This window comes from Peromyscus leucopus, unplaced genomic scaffold, assembly GCF_004664715.2.
Source record: "Peromyscus leucopus breed LL Stock unplaced genomic scaffold, UCI_PerLeu_2.1 scaffold_470, whole genome shotgun sequence".
Classification (NCBI taxonomy): Eukaryota; Metazoa; Chordata; class Mammalia; order Rodentia; family Cricetidae; genus Peromyscus; species Peromyscus leucopus.
The window spans coordinates 59,218-73,041 of record NW_023505366.1 but is presented as its reverse complement, the minus strand read 5'-3'; the positions used below and the strand labels follow the sequence as shown (position 1 = coordinate 73,041).

Sequence of the window (13,824 nt, the reverse complement as noted above, 5' to 3'; positions counted from 1 at the left end):
CCCTGAGTGAGTGTCAGGGCAGAGTCATCTACCACTGAACGGGTCTGGAACACTCCAAAGACTCATGGGTTAAAGCTTGCTCTCCAGCATTCTGCTTTGAGGAGTGGAGGAGCCTCTCAGAGACAGGCCTGGGTCTCTAAGCTGTTGGAGCATACTCTTCAAGGAAAAACAGTGAACCATTAGCCTCTCAGTCCTTCTCATTCTTACTTTCTGGTCATGAGGTGAACACATTTCCTCCCTCATGGCCTTCTTCCAGGGGCCCTTGCCCACGGCCTCATAGTAACAGAGCCAAGGAATCATGGACAGAGGCCTCCAAAATGTGACCCCAAACACACATTGTCTAATTTTATTAACACAAACATTTGTAATAGTGACAGAAAGCAAACATGAGCCACAGATCTTAGGGCATATGTAGAATGACCTAGAACAAAAGTTGGATAACTTAGCCTATCCTGACTAATGGAGTGCCAACATCCTTGCAATAAATCTTTTTGCCTAAATATAGTCAATATTTTTGCACTTAATGGCATAAATAATACCCTATCAGCACTCAGTCATTACCTTCTAGATTTTACTTACTAATCTTCTCTCAACAGTTTCAAGCAACTTGATTGTAAAGACTATTTTTTAAAGTTTTTATTACATTAATTCATTTTGTGTATGTGGGAGGGGATTGGTGGGCCCAGGCCATGGCCCAGGCATGGAGGTCAGAGGACAGCCTGAGGCATCAGCAGGAGCTGGTTCTCTCCTGCCATGTGGGTACTGGGCTTGAACTCAGGTCATCAGGCTTGGCAACAAGCATCGTTTTCTGTTGGCTGTTTTAGACTGTTCAAGTTTATCTCTGCAGCGCTGAGCACATGCCTTGCTGTAGGTGTGCTTTCTAGTAGGAACAAAGTCCAGAGTTTGATCCCCAGCATTTGTGTATATATATATATTATATATATATATATATATATATATATTATATATATATATATATACTTTGCTCTCTGCTTCTAAAGCTCTTGCTGAATGCTAGAATGAGTGCCAAAAAGTGAATGAAAATGAAAACTTCAGTGAGTCAACTTCGATACTTTCTTTTCAACTGTGGTTTCCTCATCTATTTTCAAGTGAGTTCTAAGTAAAGGAGAGTTAAAAACACGGTTGACTTCCATCTTTGGAAGATGAACGCCACGTGTGTAATACGTGATAGAATCATATGTCATTGTAATTTAGTCACACTCCAGTGAACCCCGATTTTATGAAGAGAGTGGCATGTGTCTATGCTGTCAGTCATATTACAGTTCATCCCTCTGCTACAGGAAGTCCGCCAGACACGACGACTCAGACACAGTTTATAGATAATTGAAAGTGTTTATTCCATCTGCGGGGACCACACTCAAGTATTTGGGTCCTAAGTCTAGAGCAGAGTGTCCAGAACACGGGGTTTTTGAAGGCAGCAACCACGTCCTGGCACTCACTCGGCAGCTGTAGTGGGGCTTCTCATAGGCAAGCAATCTGACAGAAGCCGAGATAAGAGGTTAGCAGGAGCGGGTTCCGCACAGGCAAGCAGTGGAACAGAAGCTGAGATAAGTTAGCTTTGCTGGGATCTTGCCTGGAGTTCTAGAATATCAGTTGGTAATTTTTCCTGGAATTCTCCATCAAGGAGATCAAATTCTAGTTAACCTAAAATGGCCTCCGGAATACAAGATGGAGGACCCTCTGTACTGTCTGGTCCTGTCACACTTCAAAAAACTTCACTAGGTCCAAAGAGTAAGAGTTTGGAACACTGAAACAGTGTTGCTCACCTTTGACAGCCTCACCCCTTGACAAACACTGTCTTTTCAACACACCACACACACACACCACACACACCACACACCACACACCACACACCCGCTGGTTTCCAACATCTTACTGGAGACAAAAGGAACAGGAATGCTATGGAAATCTGGAGTGATTGTCTGCTGTTCCAGAGGAATGAATCACCTTCAAATCAGATAAAAGGACCCCTGGAGGCTGCTGTGGCCCGAAGAGCATGGCAAGGATCCCACCCCTCACTTCCGGTTGTTCCCAAGGAGAAAATGAAACAAAGAAGAGCGTGGGGTTAGGGTGTAATGGAGTTAACGTGGGTGGGGGGTTGATCACACTGGTGTGTCTCACTGGGCCTCTTCTCTTTTGCAGATGTAGGGTGAGGACTCCAGCTGCCTGGCTGTGTAGTCTCCCAGCTCCCAGGTAGTTCTCTGACTATACATAGAGGCCAACTGTAGATAAGAGGAGCGGAGCAGTGAGCCTCCCGGGAGGGTGATCTGGGACTTTGGTGCAGCCGAGCCTCCTGGAGGGGATCTGGGCCTTTGGTGCAGCTGAGCCTGGAGGGTGATCTGGGCCTTGGTGCAGTGGAGCCTCCCTGGAGGGTGATCTGGGCTTTGGTGCAGCTGAGCCTCCCTGGAGGGTGATCTGGGACTTTGGGTGAGGTCGAGCCCTCCCTGGAGGGTGATCTGGGGCTTTGATTAGCTTGCTCCGAATTCAACTTTTCTTCAGTGTTGGCTGAGACGCTGGGAAATCGTTATCACCTGGCATCTTATCTGGAAATAATTTCTCTACCTTTTCAGAAAGCAGCCAGAAATCGTTAAGAATGCGGAAGCAGGCCAAGCAGAGGGCCGAGGAGGGCGAACAGGTTCTTACACCCTGGGCACTCTGCTGACTTTAGCTTTTCTGTTTGACCACACAGGCTATATGGCATTAAAAGAATGTAATTAGCTAGGCATCCGTGGTCCCAGCTGCTCCAGAGGTTTCCATTACATTAATTTTGTGTGTGTGCATGTATGTGTATGGGCGTGTGCCAGTGGCCCAGATGTGGAGGTCAGAGGACATTTGCAGGAGCTGGTTCTCTCCTTACACCGTGGGTCCCAAGAGTTGAATTCAGATAGCAGGCTTCTTGGCAGGCACCCTTTACCCACGGAGCCTTCTTGCCAGGTAATTTTTTTTTTTTTATTTTGAGGTAGGGTCTCCTTAAATTGCTTGGGCTGGCCTAGAATTCACTCTGTGGTCCTGGTTTTCTTTTTCAGACAGTTTTTATATGCCTGGCTAGGTTTTTTTGTTTGTTTGTTTAACTTAGTAACAAAACAAATCCAGAGGAATCCAAGGCTATAAGCCAACACCAGCAGATAGAATTGGGGAGGGGGCACTAAGTCAACCTGTTCGAGGTATCTCAGCTCTGTGATCAGGTAAGACTCCACCCCGGCCACCAGGACCTCCTAAACGAGGTACCAACCAGGCTTCAGTTACACACAATGCCACAGCACAGGGCAGCCTCAGGATCCGGCAGGTTAACCTCTTTGAAGAGTGGTGAAGGCCCCAAGACCAACTTTTCTCAGATTCTGGTCTAGAGCCAGCCTGTAGTCAGACCTGGCGTGACAGACATTTGAGGCAGGGCAAATGGTTCATCTTCTTCAGGACAGCTGGCTGTGCTCACCAAGAGCCCAGATGTGTGTGCATTCTTCAACCCCATAATTCTGCTTCTGGAATCTGAGTAAGCAGAGATGTCCTCAGCAGTTAATGTGCAGAGGATGCATCTTAGACTGTGTCGGGGAACATCCACTTATCAGCAGGGGCTTAAAAAGAGTGATGGTAAGCAAATGATATTTCTTCAAATATTAGGTAGCCTAAAGATCACGTTTTCAGAGAGTATTTGGTGTCAGGAAAAAGAAAAAGAACGTCTATCATAATGCAGCAGCATATTTAAAGAGAGGACAAAGATTAGAGTTACAATTGAGGGCACATGTCTGTAATCTCAGCTACTCAGAGGTTTAAAGCAAAAGTTCAAGGTCTAGTTAGATCTGGGGATACACACCTTTAATACTAATACTTGGGAGGCAGGCAAGTAGTTCTTTGGGAGTTTGAGGCCAGCCTAGTCTACATAGCAAGTCCACATATGTACAAGCAGGAGAGCTAGGATGAAATAGAGGGACCCTGTCTCAAAACAAAACAAAAACAAACAAGAACAAATAATCAATTAACATCTTTAGAAACTAGAGCCCTGGACTGGAGTGATGTCACACACCCCTCATTTTTTTTCTTGCATCTCATCAGTCTTGCATAGATAGTAACCCTAATGCATGCATCCTTTTGCCTTGTGTTTTACGTTTGCATGTATTTGCATGCGTGTGTGTGTGTGTGTGTGTGTGTGTGTGTGTGTGTGTGTGTGTGTCCGTGTCCCCTTGTGAGTGCCACACATGTGTGCAAAGGTCAGAGGATAGTTTGTAGCAGTCACGCCTCTCCTTCTACCACGTGGGCCCGGGGATCAAAATCAGGTTCACTTCTCTCTCTCTCTCTCTCTCTCTCCTCTCTCTCTCTCTCTCTCTCTCTCCTTCATTCTATGCTTTCAGGACTCACACATGTAGGTGCTCATGAGTCTGAGTTAGCCCATTCTTTTTAAGGTCACAGGATCTTGGCACGGGTGTACTTTGTTTTTTCATTTCCTTGTCAGTGGATTGTGTAGACTGTTCCCATCTTTCCTCTGTTGCAGCAATCTTCTTGGCATGAAAGTGGGATTCTCCAGCTGAGTTCCAACAAGTTGAATTGCTAGATGAGCTCTTACAACATCAGAGACACCAAGCTATCCTCCACAGTAGCTGGGATGCTTCCACCTCAGCTCATGACCATAAAATGATTCTCTGTCTGTCTCTCTCTCTGTCTCTCTCTCTCTCTCTCTCTTTGAGACAAGGTTCTCTGTATAGCTTTGTGCCTTTCCTGGAACTCACTCTGTAGCCCAGGCTGGCCCTTGAACTCACAGAGATCTGCCTGCCTCTGCCTCCTGAGTGGTGGGATTAAAGGCATGTGCCACCACCGCCCAGTGATGGTTTCTTCTTACTCTTGGCAACAGTTCACCACTTTTAAGGGTGAAAATTATCTCTTTTCTTGTTTTTATTTTCAATGAGTAGTAAGGTTGAATATTTCTCAACATATTTTTTAAAAGATTTATTTATGTATTTTATGTTTATGGGTATTTTGTTGGTGTGTACATTTGCAAACAGAATAGGGCATTGGATCCTATGGGACTACAGTGGATGGTTGTGAGCCACCATGTGAGTGCTGGGATTAAATTCAGGACCTTTGGAAAAGCAGGCAGTGCTCTCAACCATGGAACCAGCTCTCCAGGCCCTCCACATCTTTTGTTACACCAGTCTATTAGTCAGGGTTCTCTAGAGGAAGAGAACTGATAGAATTAATCACACACCACACACACACACACACACACACATATATATCATAATATATGGATTTATTAGAGTGCCTTACGGGCTGGTCCAGCTAGTCAACAAAAAGCCCAAGAATGCAATAGTTGTTCATCCAGAAGGCTGGGTGACTCAGCTGGTCTTCAGTATACATTAGAATCCTGAGGAAGCAGACTTAATGACGGTAAGTTGAGAGCAAGAGCAAGCGACAAATAGCAAAAGCTTCCTTCTTCCACATCCTTCCATGTCCTTCTGCCACCAGAAGGTATGGTCCAGATTAGAGGTGGGTCTTCCCACCTTGAAAAATCTGGATGAAAGGTGTGGGTCTTCCACACTCAAATAATTTAAGAAAAACCCTCACAGTGAGTCTTCAGACCTTGGCCTGGGTGTTCTGGGAGCTGGAGCAAATCCATTCTTACTGTTTCAATATCATTGATAATTACTGCTCTACTTTCTTCTCTAGCCGAGTTTTAGAATTTGTGTTCTTATCAAGACGGTATCTCTTTTAACTTTTTAAAAATTTTTGCCACAAAGTTGTTCACCACAAAGTTCATACGGAGCCAGTGGTATAAGCCTGTGTCCCAGCCCCAGGAGGTGGAAGGCAGGAGGATCCCAAGCAGCATGATGTGGTTACAGCAAGTCCCGGCCCAGGAAAGTCGCCCTTCCTTAGCCAAGCCCTCCATCTGCCTCCTACCTCTCTAGGGGTGTTACTACATCTGCTGTGTCCCCTTTGCCACTTAGAATATTTTTGTCCTATTTTTTTTTTTTTATCAACCTTAGAAGAACTTTGTTTCACTGGTCTGTAACAGAGTACCAGCTTTTGCTTTTATAACTTCATTTTGTACTCATTTCTGCTTTAAAAAAAATTATTGGAGTTGGAGATTTAGCTCAGTGGTAGAGTGTTTGCCTAGCAAGCACAAGGCCCTGGGTTCGGTCCTCAGCTCTGGAAAAAAAAATATTATTATATACCCTTCCTTCTGCTTCCTCTGTGTTTATTCAGCTGACATTTTCCTGCTACTTAACTGAGTCACTTACCCCTGTGATCCTGCCATTAATAAGAGTTCCCTCCTAATGTCCGTTGGATCCTGTCCTGCTGTGCAAGCGTTCATACTCCTTCCCTGAAGACTTTTGTTCCTAGCGTCTGCAGGCTGTTCTGCCATGCTAGCTGTGGACACTCACTTCTGAGTGCTTTGCAATTACCAGACTGCTTTTCTTGTTAACCTGCATGTAATTTTCAGTTTCCGAATAGGTTATTTTTCTTTTAAAAAAATCTATAACAAAAATATTTTATCATTCAGAAGGGTCATAAAGACGAATATAACAAACACCTGTGGGTACATTTGCCATGAGCATCACCTAGCTTCAGAAAGAAAACTCAGATGCATACTTACAAATTCAATTTTATTGTTTTGCAAATAGGTGCTTAAGTAAAAAGAAAAAGAAAAAGTTGCCTGACTTCCTGGCCCCTTCCTCAGAAGCAGCTGCAGTAACTGATTTCGGGCACAGTTTTCGCATGGGTTTCTGGGCCCTAGTTCATGGCTCTGTGGTTCATTGAGTGTGATCTGAAGATTCTCTGGAAGCTGCCAAAGCTTTGAGGCCCAACACACAGCTTCTGTACCTGTTCCAGGAATAACTGAAAAGAACGCATCAAAGCTCTTTCTGTACACTACAAAGTTAAGCTCTTTCTCTGATCCCTTCCATGGCATTCAGGCAAATGCCCACCTGCTCAGTGTGACCCCTGACCTGAAGCTTCCTCTCCAGCTCAGGCCTTAACCACCTCCCTCAATGTCCTCTGTCTTGCACAACACTTTGCGTGAGCACAAAACTCTCGGACATTTTAGACTCAACTTTCCTGGGAGTGTCTGAGCAGCAACATTGTCATGGAGTGGATAGTCCAGTGCTTGGTATATCAAAACGGTAAACACAGAGCCAAAAAGAAACTTTGAGCCTTCGTTTTGGGGTAACCTGTTCTCCTTGGTGACCCTCAGTCATTTCTCAATATTTGTTCCTACTGAAAGGTCTTGGAGCCGGGCGGTGGTGGCTCACGCCTTTAATCCCAGCACTCGGGAGGCAGAGCCAGGCGGATCACTGTGAGTTCAAGGCCAGCCTGGGCTACCAAGTGAGTTCCAGGAAAGGCGCAAAGCTACACAGAGAAACCCTGTCTCAAAAAACCAAAAAAAAAAAAAAAAAAAAGAAAGGTCTTGGATGTGGGTTCAAGAGGGACACTGAAACAACATGTCAGGAGTATGAAGTTTATTAGAAGAGTTACTAATGCCATAGACAGACAGACAGACAAACAGCATGGAGGGGGATCTGAAGAGCCCACATAGCAGAAGCAGGAGTAATGCTCTTTTGAGGATGGGGGTAGTCTCACAGCACAAGCCTGTAGTTTCTGATACCAAGACCAACACTCTCTTTGATGTAAACTTACTTCCCGGCACCGGAAAGGCTGTTAGAGATTCACTGACCATGTCTCAGAAGGTGCCCATCTCTTTGAGAGTGAAGGACTGCTGCAGACATTGTTTGTAGCAATTATTTTAAGGTATGTTACTTTTGTTTATGTTGCATTTGTTTAACTCTGTGAAGCTGTGTACCGTGTCTGTCTAAAAACACCTGATGGTCTGATAAAGAACTGAAAGGCCAGTAGCAAAGCAGAAAGGATACGGTGGGGCTGGCATGCAGAGAGAATATATAGAAGAAGAAATCTGGGGAAAAAAAGAAAAGAAAAGAGAAGGAGGAGGAAGAGGAGGAGGAGGAGCAGGAGGAGGAAGGAGAAGGAGGATCCAGGGGCCAGCCACTCAGTTACACAGCAAGCCATGGAGTAAGAGTAAGATTTACATGCCAGATGGTGTGGCGCACTCCTTTTAATCCCAGCACTCGGAGGCAGAGGCAGGCAGATCTCTGAGTTCAAGGCCAGCCTGTTCTACAAAGTGAGTTCCAGGAAAGGCACAAAACTACACAGAGAAACCCTGTCTCGGAAAAAACAAACAAACAAACAAACAACAACAACAAAAAGATTTACAGGCCGGGCGGTGGTGGTGCACCCTTTAATCCCAGCACTCGGGAGGCAGAGCCAGGCGGATCTCTGTGAGTTCGAGGCCAGCCTGGCTACCAAGTGAGTCCAGGAAAGGCGCAAAACTACACAGAGAAACCCTGTCCAAAAAATCAAAAAAAAAAAAAAAAAAAAAAAGATTTACAGCAGAGACCAGGAAACGCCCCCAGGCAAAAGGTAGACAGGCTAATTTAAAGTTAAGGAAAGATAGTAAGAAACAAGCCAAGCTAAGGCCAGGCATTCATAATTAAGAATAAGTCTCTGTTGTGTGATTTATTTGGGACCTGGTGGTGGGCACCCCAAAAGAGTAAAAAACAAACAACGATATTGTGACTGGATTTCAATACCACATTCTTGGCCCACGGTACCAGTTCACCTCGCTGAGCCCTCAGACTGACTTATCCTTCTCATTCTCATTTGCTGGAACCTTCCCACATCATGGATTGAATGTGAATATCCAGCATCCTTCTGGTTTCTGACATCACTGTGGAGCAAAGCAACCCCCTACAGAGGCTTTGCATCCTGGAGTCAGCTGCACAAGCCCAACCAAAGGCCACTTTAAGATGAATCTGTATTAGTGTTTCCTCGGAGGTGGAGCGGGGCTGGCTCAGATAACCATCACATCTGCAGTCTGGGTGCCCAGCCTTAGTCTCTCTTCTGCACTCATCTTGATGTGTGGTCCAAATCTTTCGGCTCCATCCTCTCACCCTCCCCTCCCCAGCACTTCCTCAGCTACTGCTAGCCAGACTAGAGAAGATAGAAAGGCCAGCATTGTGGTGCCAGGCTGTATTTAGCCGTTCATTTCCCTTGACATATCTCTTATCTGTTTTCTCTCTTTATCCTTTAATTCCAGCAGGCTTCTGAGTTTTCAAGGCTTCCCTTTCTACATTATACTTCCTAAAAGAAAGCTCAGCTGCTTGTACTTCTCTGCTTCACTTCTTTTGGAGTCTGTTCTGGATTCCTGGCCGCTCTATGGAGACTTCCATTGTCTACATTGTAAACCTATGGCCCATCTTTCTGGAACTCCTCAGACTACCCCTGACCATCCTGACCACAGCCTACTCTTTTCTCAAGAGTCTCCCCAGTCTTGGCTGCCCTGCATATTGCTCCCTTTTGAACCTTTTGTTCTTGAACCCTCCTTCCTTGGTCCTTGGATCCGAAGAATGCTGCGGTTCCAGAGTCTTAGCTTTGCTCCCTGGCTTTTCTGTCTTGCAAGAGGAGAATGGAGCTTCACGACGACGAAGGGGGAGGCTCTCTCCCCAGCTCCAAATAGACACTGCCAAGGCAAAACGCTGTCCTGTGGTGGCCAGGTGTCTCACTTTCCAGATTGGCTGGATATGCCACAGCCTTCTGTGAGATACCTTGTCTTGGATTACGTGTTGGTGTGTTGTGTGTGTGTGTGTGTGTGTGTGCTGCATGTGTAGGTCAGAGGACAACTTTTGGAAGTCAAGTCTTTCTACTGTGTGGGTCTAGTTGATAAGTTAATATTTTGGTGTCACACAAAGAAACGACCAAATCAAAAATTACCAGCAAGGCAGTCTTTTTGTCAAAGGGGTATGCCAGGCTTGATAAGAAGGTCACACATGGCCAAAATGCCCTCTGTCCCATCCTCAGTTCATGGGGATCTTGGCCTTTCTTCATTGGTTGATGTTCAACCTTGCCATCTATTCCTGATTGGCTAAGCTAGAAAACAGCCTGAAAAGGGGCCGAGAACTGAGGAGAATGTGGGGTATCTTATGCTTTTAAGCATCTCAGGGATTCTAGATAGCCGATTACACCTGGTCCAACAAGCCTATCTGACAAATGACTAACAAAAGGGGCTTTTCAGGAGCCAGGAGCATTAGGGGGAAGTGGGCACACAGCTTTTAAACCTGTTTGGAAGAAATGACTGCTTCTCTCACTTCAGACTTGGTGGCAAGTGCCTTTACCCACCCAGCCATCCCCCCTGGCCCACACCTTGACTTTGAATACTGAGAATGGCTTGATTTTCAAGACTGCAGGGCAAACCAATTGTGCAAGCTTTCCATTGGGGGCTGTTTTCTCCTCTCACTGTGATGCACACAGTTCTTTGGTAGTAATGAGAGTTCAGTTACCAGGCTTTTACCCCATCCCCAGTGGTTCACAGTTCATTTTCACAACCATGTCCACAGCCCGATACTATTATTCTTCCTTTACAGATGGGCAGGCTGAGGCCAGGGGTTGATTGTGTTGTCCTAGAGCTCAGAGATTTGGGGTTCAAGAACCAGGATTTGACCCTGGTCTTCCAACTCCAGAGATCAAGCTTTTAGCTTACTTAACTACTGCTAGTCTCCCTACTCAGATGAAGACCTCTCCAGAAGGAGCTGTCCAAGACTCCTGGGTTGACGAGAAGCAGAGTAAGAAAGTGTTTTCAGAGATTACACTATGCACTTTGTGCAGTTGTATTATTAGTCACTTTTCCTGGCAAGGGTGCATTTCCAGCTCTGAGATTCGAGCCTGGAATGTATACAAAGAAAATGCCTTCAGAAGTCACTCCCTTCGGTAATTTATCACATCTCAGTTCTTAGGGAGCGGGACTAAGGCTTAACCAGCCCTACCATGCCACACTTCTCAGCTGCTATCCTCGCCCTTGCTGCACATTAGCTCTTTAAATCCTGGAACACTTCAGTATTCAGGACTTTTTGTGAGTGTGTTCGTGTGCGTGCTGTGGAGGCCAGAGGTCAACTTCAGATGTGGTTCCTCAGATGCCCTCCACCTTGCTTTCTGAAACACATTGCCTGACCATCAAGCTTTTTACAGACTGAACTAATGTAACCACCCAGAACCGACTTTATTAACCTCATTTAGTAACTCCAGGAATGGCCAACGCTCAACTAGTAACGGCAGAGCCAGGATTCTAGCTCAGGCTACAGGAAAACAAAACCCACATTCTTCCTCTTCCGGCCTAAAAGCTCGTATTTTTTAACACACAAGACACAAACGTGGGCTCTCATCCGCCGAGCGGGCAGTGGGGGCGGCGGATATCTTTCCGGGAAGTACGAAAGCCGCGCGGGAAACTGCGCAGCGCAGGACTCAGCCCACCGCTGCTGAGGCGCCATAGCAACGGCAGGGGCGGGGAAACGGAAGTACTCTCCTGATGAACATGCGTACTCCACCAATAGACACTCCATATTGGATCTCTCCCCGCCTCGGAGGCGGGCCCCGAGAGCCGCTTCCGGCGTGACCGCAGCTGGTCGGCTTCCGGGCGTGCGGTGCGTATGAAGGCCGCGGGCGCTGCGGGGACCAAAGCGGGCGTCCGTGGGGCGACGGGAGGACAGCGGTGGGGTCTGCGCAGCGTACGAGAGCGTTGTCGGCGCTGACGGGGATTATTGAGGCCCGCAGAGGACACGGATTGTGACTAGCTCCGTAACAAGTTATTTCTAATTTAAATTTTTGTCTTTTTGAGACATAGCCTCACCATGTAGCCCAGGCTGACCCGGAACTCGTGTACCCTCCTGCCTCTCTATCTTATAATAGGCCAGGCGGAGAAAGTGCGCCTCGACACTGTCACCGTTAGGTGATAGCCGCTTGTACCACTGTGTCCAAACGACCACCCCCGCCTCGTGCCTCTCCCTTCCAGGGCCTCCTTGTTTTGTTTATGGAGCCGTATTTGAAAGCCCGAGGCTAAATGTGTTCAGAATCATCCGTTCGTCCGATTTTGGAAAGGCCTAGGGTTCCTGTGCCCGTTTTATGTTGCACTTGGTACTGACAACCCCAGATAACACCGCTAAACCAGGCCAAGTTCTCAAAGGGAAGAGTGGAGAAGTGTAGATAAGGAACCTAGACCGTGGTTTTATTTATTTATGATTATGTGTGTGATCATGTTTTTCGATACACAGTTTCTTTCCTGAAATTCATTGTAGACCAGGATAGCCTCGAACTCGAGACCCGCCTGCCTCTGCCTCCTGAGTGGCCGGGTTAAAGAACCGACACTGCTTTTGTAGTACCCCCCCTTCACCATCACTGTCACCGGGGTGCCTTTTAGCTTCAGTTCCCTCCTCTGTGAAAGTGTCCTCAGGAGGTTCTGGGGAGTTCCAAACCAGGCTGTTTGTGTGGTCAGAGAACTAACACTGCCTAGCACAGGCTGCCCATTCAGTGCCCAGGCTTTGCTTCTTGTGCAAACACTTGGCGTTTTAAAGTCCTTTGGGTGAGCAGCAAGTATCTATGGTTTTCCGCTCTCCGTCTCTTAGATGGTTGTCATAGCCATATGCAAGCATAGCTCCTGTGCGTCTTTCCACCCCAACTTCTGACCCCCTTCCCTACCTCACTTCTCTCTTTGATACTTAAGCTGGCTTTATTTGTGTATTTTTTATTACGTTACATGCCTATAAAAGTATGTGAAGAACAAAAAGTGAACACCTACATGGGTACCACCACCAAATTAAGTATATTGTCCCATCCCCCACACTACCACTGAATCCTCTCCCCTCCTCAGAGTACTCACTGCTCTGAAGTCTGTGTTTCCTTGCTGTTGGTAGGTCTCACTGACTTTGTGGGGGCCTGTGATGAATACCATGTACAGTTCTTTCAGTGTTTGACCTCCCGTGTGAATGTGTGACTTGCTCTTTGCATATGGTATGATTTTGTGTTCATTTATGTATGTATGTATTTATTTATCTATTATTTACTTATTTATCTTTTGAGACAGGGTCTCTCTGTATCCATGGCTGACCTGGAACTGGCAATGTAGACTAGGCTGGCCTTGAACTCAGAGAGATCTACCTGTCTGCCTCAGAGTGCTGGGATGAAAGGCGTGCCGCCACTATACCCAGCTTGCATGTGGTATGTTTTGAGCAGCATCCATGTTGATGTGAGTAACCCTGCTTCCTTCTTCACTGTCCTGGATTCCAGATGTGATTAGAATCCCTTTCATGGCTATTCCTTGGCTGATGGGCATTCATATTGTTGGCAGAGTTCCATTACAGGAGGCCTCTATGGACACATTCCCGGGGCCAGTATGGACACCTATGTAAGGAATGTATATAATAATGGTGTTTCTGGGGCCATGAAAAGCTTGCTGAAATCTGTACTCCACCAGAAGTGGAGGGAAGTCACAGCCCAGGCATTCCACCACTCTTACCCACTGAAGATCGCTTTTCTCTCCTGCCCCCTCCCTTTCTCTCTACTCCTCTCCCTTCCCTCCTGTTGTCTCTCTCTTTTTAGATTTATTTTATTATATGTATGTATATGTGTGTCTGAGTGTGGGTATGTGCATGATGCCCTCAGAGGCCAGAGGCCTTGGATCCCCTGAGCTGGACTTAGAGGTGGATGTGAGTGGCCTGTTGCGGAGTGCTGGGAACAGAACGCCGGTCCCCAGCAGGAGCAGCATGCTTTGACCCCTGAACTGTCTCTCTCTCTTCTTTTTGTAAGACAGAGTCTCTCTCTATAGCCCACACTGGCCTGTGGTTGAGTATGGTCACTGGGTATGGGGTCGAGACTGACCTCGAAGTGGTTCTTCCTCCTGCCAAAGCCTTCTGAGTTCTGGGATTCTGGTGTGTGTCACTGACAGTGTCAGTGTGGCTTTTTATTCACCTGCCT

General features: G+C 46.6%; 1 pseudogene; it reads left to right on the top strand.

Moving 5' to 3' along the window:
• Positions 1-11,650: 11,650 nt before the first annotated feature.
• LOC114700315 overlaps positions 11,651-13,824 on the top strand; it is a 29,350-nt pseudogene continuing 27,176 nt past the window's right edge.